This window comes from Girardinichthys multiradiatus, chromosome 20 (assembly GCF_021462225.1).
Source record: "Girardinichthys multiradiatus isolate DD_20200921_A chromosome 20, DD_fGirMul_XY1, whole genome shotgun sequence".
Lineage (NCBI taxonomy): Eukaryota > Metazoa > Chordata > Actinopteri > Cyprinodontiformes > Goodeidae > Girardinichthys > Girardinichthys multiradiatus.
Window position 1 is genome coordinate 14,435,582 of NC_061812.1, and position 12,076 is coordinate 14,447,657.

Here is a 12,076-nt window from a genome sequence, read left to right on the forward strand (position 1 = left end):
TCTATAAATCTTATTGAGAAAATAATGTAAATGACCAGGGACCGTGTAGGCTTGGCACTGCAGGGAACAGGACAAGTTACCTTTCTGTACTCTGTTTGTTAATGATGCTCTAATGACGATTGTTTATTTTTGCTGTCACACTGGTCCCAGGTTCTAATCTACAGCAGACTGGCCAACCTAAATTAAAATCTCATTTAGAAAAAGACTGACAAAATGAAAGAATAGCAACAAGAAAGAGGGGTAAAAGGTGAGATGCAGTTACCGTGCTTTGCTAATTGCACTTATCATGGCAATTACTGTGAAGATAAATACAGCAGCAGGGTTAGAGAATGTTTAAGTCTCTGGCGCTGTTGTGGTAAAGGATGAAGTTGGCACCATTTCCCATACTAGGGGTTGTAATGCAATAATTCAAAGAATTTAATCTTGGTTATACCTTGGATGTCATACTGCAATGAATTCCTGCTTTGCAGCAGATGATCCATCAGTACACCATAAAAATTCAATTTGCATTATAAAGGAACAGCTTCTCCAACAGCAGTAAACTAATGATACATTGCCACTCTGTAAGTGGTCAGTTGCCTTCAGAGAACATAATTGCAAGTAGTATTTGAAGGGCTCAAAGTGCTTTAGGTTGAAAATCATATATTTAATTAGCAGATACTAACAGAAAAAAGATAGACAAAAGATATGTATCAATAATTATGCATGCAGGTATTATTAAGGTATTGATTCCAATATATGGAACTCAATACCATATGGAGTACAGCAAATAAAAAAAAAAACATGCCTAGCACTTACTTTTAGCCAATCTTATCACTGATTATCTGTGGCCAGTCGCAGGCGTTTTCTCTTTCTTCATCTCTGTTACTGGAGCATGAAGAAAAGCACTGCTTTCACACTTGCCAGTGGCTTTAATATAAATTAATGATGTACAAACCCTGGTAATTAATTGTGTAGCCCACGTGTGCTTTTTCACACTACCAACTTACTAGGCAGAGGGCAAAAGCTGCAAATGCTGGTTGTGTGTACACTGCATAATTAGATTTACAATGTGAGGACAACAAAAAGCAACAACAACCAGCACATGGAACATTAACCGTCACTACTTCAGTGACCAAAACTTAAAGATAACCAGCAAAACAAAACTCATAGTAATCACTAACGATTGAAGACACAGCTTCTTAGCTATCAAAAGGTCTTGTAAAGGGGGGATGGGGCGGGTTAACAAGCAGCGGCAACATCACAGGGTAGGATGATTAACAATTTTCATTAATATTTTACCATACGTAGAATGAAACACAAATGAGGGACAGAGGCCTGGCTACTCAGAGCCTTGGCTGACACAGATGAGGCCCCAGGACAATGGAACAGGGATATTTCTAGCAGTCTGTTATCTAACAGTGCTAAAAGCAGAATATGTATTGTCTAATGGCCTATTGATTTACAAATGGAATTACATAATTTTCTGTAACATCAGTGGAATATTATTTTATCCACCATAGTGGATAAAGTTTCAGTCATTTCTAATGACATCTAATGACATTTTCTATTGACGTACTGTTTGTGTGAATCCTTTTTGGAAATCCTGGATTTGTTGTAATTGGTGCAGCATCTCAAGATCTTTTTGGTTTTACCCTGTCAATATGATGGAAAAGCAACAGAGAACAAGTAATAGCAAATTAAATAGCCTTCCATTGTTCAATTGCCACTAAAAGTAGAATGGATAAGAAATTATTTGAAGCTATATCAAGCTGTATATGTTGCATATTAATAGAAAGCCACCTCTCCTGTGTAATTGTAGAAACAGTGAGCAGTTTGAAGCTAAAATGTAACTTAAATTATGTCCTTGGGTCTTCCTGTTAGTCAGACACAAACAGCTGTGTGATTGAAAATGGGGACCAGAGTTTGCTTTAGTTTGCAGACATCAGCATTACACAGAACTGTTATTTAGGTGTTTTCCTGTATTGGCACATAGCAACATGATAATTCATCCTTCAGCTAGCTTGTCTGCTCTGTTCTCTCAAACCCCCAGTCGGTCGTGGCAGATGGCCGCTCACACTGAGCCTGGTTCAGCTGGAGGTTTCTTCCTGTTAAAGGGAGTTTTTCCTCTCCACTGTCGCTACATGCATGCTCAGTATGAGGGATTGCTGCAAGGTCAACCCCAGTGACTGTCCACTGTCTCTACATGCTCATCCAGGAGGAGGGAATGCTGCAAGTCACTGACTGGATGCAATCTGCTGGGTTTCCTTAGATAGAAAAACTTTTTATCCAATTTGAATAAAAAGCGAACTCCGACTGCACTGTTCAATTGTTAGTATCAATTGGAATGTATGTACGTGACTGTTGTGAAGTGCCTTGCGACAACATGTGTTGTGAATTGGCGCTATATAAATAAACTGAATTGAATTGAATTGTCACAATGGCACATTTTCCCTATTAATTATTTTGTTTAAAATTGATTTACTTAAAGTTATCTAATCATGAAGTGATTTGACCACATAAAGTGTTAGCTAAAATGTATATTTTTGTGAAATCAGGTTAAATCATGATTGTGATTTGTGTAAAATATTCTTAAGATTCTTTCTTGTGGGGAGCAAATTCAGTAGCCCCCTTGCAAATATTACATCAAGACACTTTATGTCAAACTGTAAGGCACAGTGGATAACACTGTAATGAAATAGCTTTTACACTGCATATGTGAGCCACAAAAGAGCTCACCTTTCTTAGGGAGCACAGCATTAGGCTTGCGTTAAATCCCTGGGCAGAGAAGCTTGTTAAGAGGAAGCCAATTTTCAGGAGTTGGCAGCATTTGTTCTTGGCTGAAGCTGAGGCCGCTAATGCTATAAACACAGCTCATGTACAATACGTCTCAGCAACAAACCACTTGACATTTTATATAAAGTCACTTGTGCAAATGACCATTGTTTGAACAATGTTATTGGCTGTTTGACTTCCAACATCCTTACAAATGCTTTGGGCTGAATGAACAGTGTGAACCATCAACATTGTTGCAATTATCAATGTTCACTTTTACCATCATGTACTGTGATTTTAAACACTAACTTATTATGTATTAAGATAAAAGTGAAGTATTTATTAAAATATAGGTAACAGTTTTTGTCTGTTTAAAATATTTGAGCCTTTATTGTAAAATTGAAATTTTTTTTAAAACAGTCTCACCCCTTCGTAGTTTTACATATCAAGGCACAAAAAATATAGGTCACAAAATAAAAATCACATAAAGATTTGTGACATATATTACCACTATTATGATTAATTACCAGAGAAAAATATTAAGTCTAAATGAAAAAGCAGTGTGCAAAAACATCAAGGCTATTCTCATTGCTACTGAAGAAATTAAATGGATTAGTAGCTTCTAATAAAATGTTCTTGAGAAGACATGAGTATGTCCATAAACCCAGAGATTTTGGTAGTGTGCTGCTTGGGTGCATTTATGTGTGAGTTAACACACTGGCAGGTAGGAAAGGCATCGGTAATTATCTTGGAGCATATTTTTCCACCTCACAAATTCCAAACAAAAAATCAGCTCTTCCATTATATTTGAGAAGGCTATTTTAGAGGTGGAAAATATTCAAGATATTGGCTAATTTGCAGAGTAGTTTATAAGAAACCAAGGGCAGCCCACTGGCACTGGCAAGAAAAACTAAAACAAAACCAACAACTAAAAACATGGGCCAAATCTGTGGCTCTAAACTTATTAAAATAAAAACAATTAAACATGAAGAGAAAAGATTTCAAAGTGGTGAAAGTACATCTTTTTGGTTAAGGTTCTCAAGTTGCACAAGATGCAGGAAATACAAGTCTAATGAGATGTTTCACTTGTCAAGAAAGGCCATTTAGTGCAGGCCTTGACTTGGTCTACTGCCAATAGACCCGTGGACCTTGAGTTTACTGAACATTTTTAATGTGCGGCCCCTGGATTCAAACATTTCTGTCTGACAAACGCACACTCAGATGAGAACAGATCTTTTATTTATTTATTTATTTTTTGGGGGGGGGGCGTTTACTCTTTATACCTTTGATATTGTCAAAATAAGGTGAGATTTTCCATGTAATCCATGCAACATTTATTAACTGCTCACAGTTAAATCCATAAAAATTACAATAGATATCCTTATGTGTAATCCATGCAATAATTATTAAAATACACAGCTAAAGCAGTAGAGAGTGAAACAAGCATATTCTCATATTCTGGGACTGAAAGATTTGAGAGGCCTGTGTGGAGCCACATATTAACTGTCTTATTCTTTGCAGAAATATAAACAAGTGTATCCAAAGAAATGATGTATGATGATTTTACATTCTTTCACAAGTATTAAATGAAATTAGTAATCTTTGACTATCAAGTTAAAACATGTATGATTGAAATATGGTTAAGAACTGATAATTAAAGTAAAAAACATTAAGGTTTAAAATTCTCAATCAGCTATATATGAAAGAGATATAATGTTGATCAGTTGTGATGTATGAATAAAAAGAATGAAGTGATGGTTTTAAAACTGTGTTTTAAAGTAAATGCAGAAAGCTGAGAATGGAATGTGCAATATTGTGTAAAGTTTAGGACTGAGCAGATTAGGGACAGAACTGTAGGATGACTAGGAGTGACGAGAGCCAACTGCATGCTGACAGCGAATCTTTTGAAGACCAGCGCAAGGAAGGGAGGATGAGTCTTCAGCCAGCTGCGTGGCTATTACCGGCATCTCCAAGGCCGAAAAACAGAACCAGAAAGTCACGATGACCATGACTAAGTATTGAGCAATAACGTACTGGGCAAAAGTATGTTGCGCAATAACTGAGAAGCCTAACAAAGGGCTGACCAGTGAGAGTATCTGCACTATAAAAGCAATGCCAAAAAAACGAACTGCGATTGTTTCCTCGCAGAAGACCAGCAAACAAGATCAGACAGAGAAAAAACGCTCAGATGGAAAAGGAACAGAGACACAGCCCAGCTGATCGACTGCATTAAAAAGAGGATCAACCCGTGTGCCCTGGAAGGACTGTGCCTCAAGATTAAGAATCTGATTTCATCTAAAGCCTTTTTATCCAGACAACAGAAGTGAACTTGATCGGTGAACAGCTGATTGCTCTAAGTTTCAGGCTTCTGGAAGTCCTGAATCAACCTCATTTATGTCTCCGGAGTTTCATTCAACTCTTCAGCCTCTGGACGTTACTGTCTTCTGAGACATATGACAACAAAGTTCCTGTTTAACCATCAAAGCCTGGAGCATCAGTGCCTGCAACTTAAACGAAGAAAACTGAAGATTAAGTCGTATGCCCTTCAAGAAACCACTCGTTGTTACCAGAAGAATCTTCTCCATCAAGTGCATGGATGAGCCTCCATCTTCAAAGCCTCTCCAAACTCACTAGTTTCAGCATCAGGGAAAGACAGGTTGAGTTGATTGATTCATTTCTATTATTGAAATTATTATGTGTTGCCGAATTGAAGCTGTTACTGACCCCTGCATAAGCTTTACTAATTAAAGAAAGCATATAAAATTCTAGTTAAATTGTGGTCATTCAATTATTTGAGTCACCTTATTTTGGTTTTTCATCGGTGGTTAAAAGTCTTGTTGTCTGGTTCTAAGAACTTTTAGGAGGTTTTCATAGGTTACCTCAGCCAAGTCTGTAAAAACAGCGCCCGTGGGGCTCGTGCCGAGCCACTAAAATGAACTTAACCCATATACCAAGAGCCAGTTTTAATATTAGGGAATGAGCAGCCGTGAACAAAAGTGACTGTCGAAGTGTGAATGACTGCCGTGGGCTACTCAGTCGTCCAGACCTCCAGTTGAAGAAGGGCGAGACTTTTATATCAAGGCTTTCAGAGGCTAGGCAAGTCATTTCCCGACACCAGCTTAAACCTGCTTAGTAAGATCTTCCAGGTTTGGGGAAGTCCGGACCCGTTGGATGGAGAGCTGGATGGAGCAATCCCCTTAGACATAGGGAAGTAGGAGGGTGGGGTTAGCTCATCCGACAACAAAAATATGCAAGCTTAAAATTGAATTTACCCATGACTGCACTGAATTGAATGACTGGGCTGCAAGTGACCAATGTCAAATATAACTGAGCAGTTAGACAGTTTGTTTTATTCAGATTGAATACAAATCCTCCCACATTACCGGCAATGACTCTGGACTTGTTTGAAGTATTTGCAATATAGTCCTCATTATTTTCATACAAAAAGAGTACAGATCAAAAAGTAGAGAACAGAGTGGACTGTAAAGACTCATGAGAATGAGTAATAACCTTGCAAATGGCATTCATTGCATAAGTGTGTGCGTGTGTGTGTCACAAGTGTATCTAGGTATGTGTGTGAGGCAGCAGTTTGCTTGGAGTAGGCATATACTAAGCCAGCTGAGACAGCTTGTACACACCCCAGCATCTGGTGGGTCCCATGTAGACACATTTAAACGCACACCTACCTTCAATCACATTTATTCTTCAAAGCGTGCACATATTCATTGAATACATGTCCATGAGGAGAGAAGCTGCAACCTTGTTGCAAGACGGTCTAGGCCTCCATATCACTTATCAAAGAGGTGGTAAACCCTTTGGTCATGTTAATTATATATGTGAAGGTTAAAAAACAGCAGTAAAATTCAACAACAGTTTTTGGCAAAAATGTTAAACTCTATCAGATTGGATGGTTTTTATTAAAGGAACATTCAAAGCTAATTCAGCATTGAGAAATGGGAAACAGAACTTAACAGAGAAAATGAAACAAGTTAAACTAAAAAACTAAATCAAAAATGTAATTCTGAACTTAAAAAAAACATGTTTATCTTTGAATGGCTTGTCACAGATGACCTCCTATTTTGTGAAACTGACCAGTACTGAAAATTTAAAGTTATAAACAAATTTCTTCAGCAACATGATTTCCTAGCTTGAAAAATAAGTAGGGCCCACTCAATGGCTGTAAATATTACATGAGTCTGGTCAATGAGAGAGTAATTGTCTGTAAGAGTTGGCTGGTAGTGCTCCACCATCTTTGCTGAGATTTATGTTTACTTAGTGGACAAGACACAGAAGGCAATCATTGTGACACAATCTATCTCTCACCCTTCAACATTAGGGAAGAAGAGCAATTGTTTAAGGTTAAATCGGGTGCCGATCTGAAATTTGAATTTCTCAATACATAAAAGGCCCACCTGAAAAAAAAAAAGAAATTAAGGTTTAAAATTAGATCAAGGCAAAATCCAAAGCTTTATTCTAAATACATTTTTTTCTTTCTGTTTGATCTTTTCTAATTCATCTTCCTGTCTCTCCCACTCACTCTCTCCAGGTTTTGTTAGAGTTAAATTGATTTGCATAATGAAAGAAGATCATATTTTCTGTTCAGAAGTAAAATAGAAATAAAAAAAGGACTTTCCTCTGAGGGCGAATGGGGTGTGAGCCACATGAGAAAGGGAGAGTTGAAAGCAAGAAACAATAAAATGCAATTATACAGCTTCAATAAACCCATAATTCCACCACGTACAAAAATACCCAGATAGGCGGTTCACATTATTTCGTTCGACAAAGCTATAAAAGCTCATTCAGAGCTGCCGCACATGACTCACAAAATCACACATTGTCTAATCACTTTTTTGTCTCTTGTAGGGAATTAGTATGTTACCAACCCTTGTGACTGTCTCCACTTTCTAGGTGTTATTACTAATTACATTTTTGTTATTATGGTAATACTTGGCAACCTCCAACAAAGAAATGTATCTAATTATTCCTTGCTCTATATCTCTGTACAGGGTATCATTCTGATGTGGTAAAATTATTTTCATTCGAGTACCGCTGGGTTCTGATATTTACTAAATGTTGATATAAATCCAAAAAAGAAGTAGAAAATGAGACATAAATGAGTACTCTATTTGTGTATCCAAAGTAAGTAAACTAGATCTGCTGTGAACTTTATTTTGAGAACAAGTTTTTTAATATTGATCCTTTTTTTATGGAATAGTAATTATGAAGAATAAAGGCACTTCATTGCATTTTACCATCCCTTCACATCAAAATTAATTTACCTCAGTCAGATTTATGAAGTATGTTTTTAACCATGTAAGAATCGATTAAAAGACATGTATTTATGATTCGAAATTGATCTAATTTCATTGCATGTAGTGGTGTTTTTGTTTGTTTTCTTGCATGAATGGAAACCTGGGGAAGACCCTGCTTCTGCCGGTCAACACAGAAAGAAACACATGAACTCTCCCAACAAATTATTATACAGAAAAAAAAAAAACTAATTATTTCTGTCATGTAGGCCTAAGCTATCAGAGATAGACGGACAGATGAACAAAGGTGTGAAAAAAAGTCTCTGTTTGCTGTAGAAAACTCCAATTCATGTTTGACCAGTCTACGTATTTACGATTTTCAAACGGAGATGATCAGACTAAGACAAATCTCTGTAAATAAACTGTGAAAAAGGCCTGGGTTTTAAGGTTGAATTGAAGGCTTGCAGCCCCTGGTTCAAAGGAACCACAGAGACTGTAGTTGGAGACACGTTTTGTTTTTTTTGTTTAGTTGTTTTTTTGTTAACAGTGGATCAGCTGCCCATTTTATTTGTGGGAGCTCAGTTGACCTTGTTTTTGTCCAGAAATAAGAAAAGGTGAAATTTCAATGTTATTGGTGAAATTAACAATTTAATGGATAATCCATATTTGCCTAAGCCCATCTTGACAGCTATGGAGCAAAATAACATATGAACTTAAAAACATTCAATAAACAAAAAGGTCATATATATGAATCTTTGCAAAACCTTGCATTTCAGTCATATAAAGATACATTGCATTAGGTTAATAAAAACCTAATGCCTTATTACACCTCATAAACTGCATTCTTCAAAATTTGATCTTGAACTAAGTCAGATGAGCACAGATCTTTGAGTGGTTGTAGCAATGACCCATTAAAAGCATTACTTGATCTCATGCCATACTATGCATACACTCTATCTGCACTTATAAAGTTTCACTCATCTTGGCATGCAGAATGCTTGGAGCAGCTCTAACTGGCAGTTATCCAACTTTTCCTTAATGCATCCAACCATCCATTGTCTATCCTAGCTTACCTATGCAGAGTTGAATGGGGGCAGGTCATCCATTGAGAGGCAGTCGACATCCTGCACAGGTTGCCTGATTAATTCAGCTAATAATCATTTGACCATAGGGCACTCATACAGTAGATTGTGTATTGAGCATTAGACATTCATCTGAAAATGGTCAGGTCGACATTAAGTATGGAAAACAAATGACGGTAGAAAGGTAACATTGTCATAATGGGGTTTTCTTAGACTCTGAGATACACAGCCACGAGGAGAAAGACAACGTTTTAACAGTTTATTTAGAAACATGGATAAAGGTCGGACTGGAACCAGGGCTGGAGCTGGCGGACAAACTGAAGGAGAAAGACAGAAGCTGGTAAAAACTCTGGTTGAAAACGGAGAAAATGTGAACGTGTTCTTTAGATACCGACTTACAGGGGTTGGGTTCTTGGCAAGACAAGGGGGAAATAAGTCCTTCTGCACGGTGGCTTGAGGTTGACAGGCTGTGAACAGTTTTCGGAGGATGAAGTGCTTTGTTTCTTCTCTTCCAGGACACTCCACTATGGTTGGATACTTTTAACGTTGGAGGGTGGAGAGGCAGGTTGACGGGTGGTTCTCAGGTGGCTCCTGAGAAGCTGGGCTTGGAGTTGAAAGCAGAGAGGAGGGTCAGGGCTGAGGTGTCGAGGCTGGAGTTCCCAAACTCCTCCGAACATGACACGAGTGAAAACGGAGACCAGAAAGGTTCCACGACCTTCTTCAGCAAAGGGTGATCTGCAAGGCAGAAAAACAAGGAGATCAGAGAAAACAAGCTGATGCCTCCCTCTGGGTTTCCACTCCATAGGTAGCCCAGCTGATTGCTCTCAGATGAGCAACACCTGTGCAGCAGCACCTGCCAGTCACACCCTGCACAGAGAGAACACAGCACACAAACACAGCCTGCATGCAGCCTGCTCAAAGCCTGTACACAAACCACCGTGGATATGACAAACATACTCGATCTGACCTAATCAAGCACTGTGGACTTTACTCTTTTCATCCCAATACACATGTACTATACAAATTGGGAATGCATCAGAAGTAGTGCATACATTTCATAGATGTGATAAAAAAAAATAAAATAAAAGTTTCACAAAATGTCCATAATTTGGTTACATTTAGACCCACGTGAAAAACGTTTTTAGGGATGCCAACATATATTTTGGCAATAGAATGAAAGAGTGTGACAGCATCTTTAGAGCCAACTTTCCTTCAAAAGTATAAGGTTCAAGGTGACTTTGCTAATACCCATAGGTAGAGTTGTCATACTGACAAGAGAGATTGGCATTTATGAAGTACATAAACAAAAAGGCTATATAAACATGGACTTAAAATACTGAAACATCAAGGCAGAACACCACTCTTTAAAATGCTATTAGAAAATGTTTTTATTTTATACAATGATTAAAATAAAAAATATAAAAACAAGTGTGAATAAGCAAAACGACAATGCAACTGAAACATGCATGCAAAAAAGACGGTGGCAAGCGTCAGCTCTGCTTAAATTCAATCTCTTCACATGCAGTAATATAGCTGTAAATTAGTGGAGAAAGCAAGCTCCATTTAGAATCATTTACATCATATCCCAGGTGTTTAATGCAAAAGTTATATGGCTATATAACTTTTTACATGCATATAGTGCATGCAAATCAACTATTTACATGCACTATATTAAAAGACATAACCTTTCCATCTAACTCTAACATTAAATCAAATTAAATATGTCAATTAAGATGAACAATTTTTTATATATATTTTATTTATGCCAGGATAATTAGAGTGTCTACCAGTTACATCCCTCCTGACAGAACTGGTGTAAGGCCACCTTGCTCACACACACATTTAAAGCTCTGTGCAAATTTTCCATCGGACTGAGATCAGGCTGTGTGATGGCTATTTTAAAACATAGATTTGTTAGCCTTCATCCACATTATAGCTAAATTAGTGGCTTGATTAGTGTCACTATCATTTACCATTTATGTTCAAGGTTTAACTTTCTTGTTGAGGTCTTGAAATATTGCTTTAATATTTCCACAGGATATCAAATGATGCCGGCTATATAATAAAAAGCATCAGTTCTTCTTGCAGCAAATCACCCAGACAACATGGTGCTGCCAGCCCTGTACTTCACATATGAGATGGTGTTTTTAATCTTGCAAATGTACAGATGGTCAAATGGGCCACAGGACATGTCCAAGCCATTAAGGTCTTTGTCCCCGAGTATGTTTGCAAACTGTAATCTGGCATTTTATGTTGCTTCTTTTGGAGTAATAGCTTCTTCCTCTCTGATCATTTTTAACCCATGTGAATAAAGGACTCATGTCAATGTGGCTACTCTCTTAACAGCATCTTCATAAGGTCTTTAGCTTTTCTTCTGGGACTGATATACGCATTTTGGACCAAAACAAATGTATCTGTACGGCCCAGAACCTGTCTCCTTCCAGAACTGTATGATGCCTGAACATGCCCATGGTGTTTACACTTGGATACACATGTTTAAACAGATGAACATTCCACGCCTAGACATCTGGAAATTGTATGAATGGAGGAACCAGGTCGATTTCTTTTGTGATTTGACCATGATGTCACTCCGGGAAGGTGTTTGAGGTGTTCGAGATCTCAGTCATTTTCTACCGCTTATTCCATAGTGGGTTGCGGGGGAGCTGGTGCCTATCTCCAGCAGTCTACAGGCAAGAAGCGGTGTACACCCTGGACAGGTCGCCAGTCCATCGCAGGGCAACACACAAACAACCAAGCACACTCATTCATACACCTAAGGGCAATTTAGAGAGACCAGTTAACCTAACAGGCATGTCTTTGGACTGTGGGAGGAAGCCGGAGTACCCAGTGAGAACCCACGTATGCACGGGGAGAACATGCAAACTCCATGCAGAAAGACCCCAGGCTGGGAATCAAACCCATGACCATCTTGCTGCAAGGCAACAGTGCTACCAACTGCACCACCGTGCAGCCCATGTTTGAGATCTGATT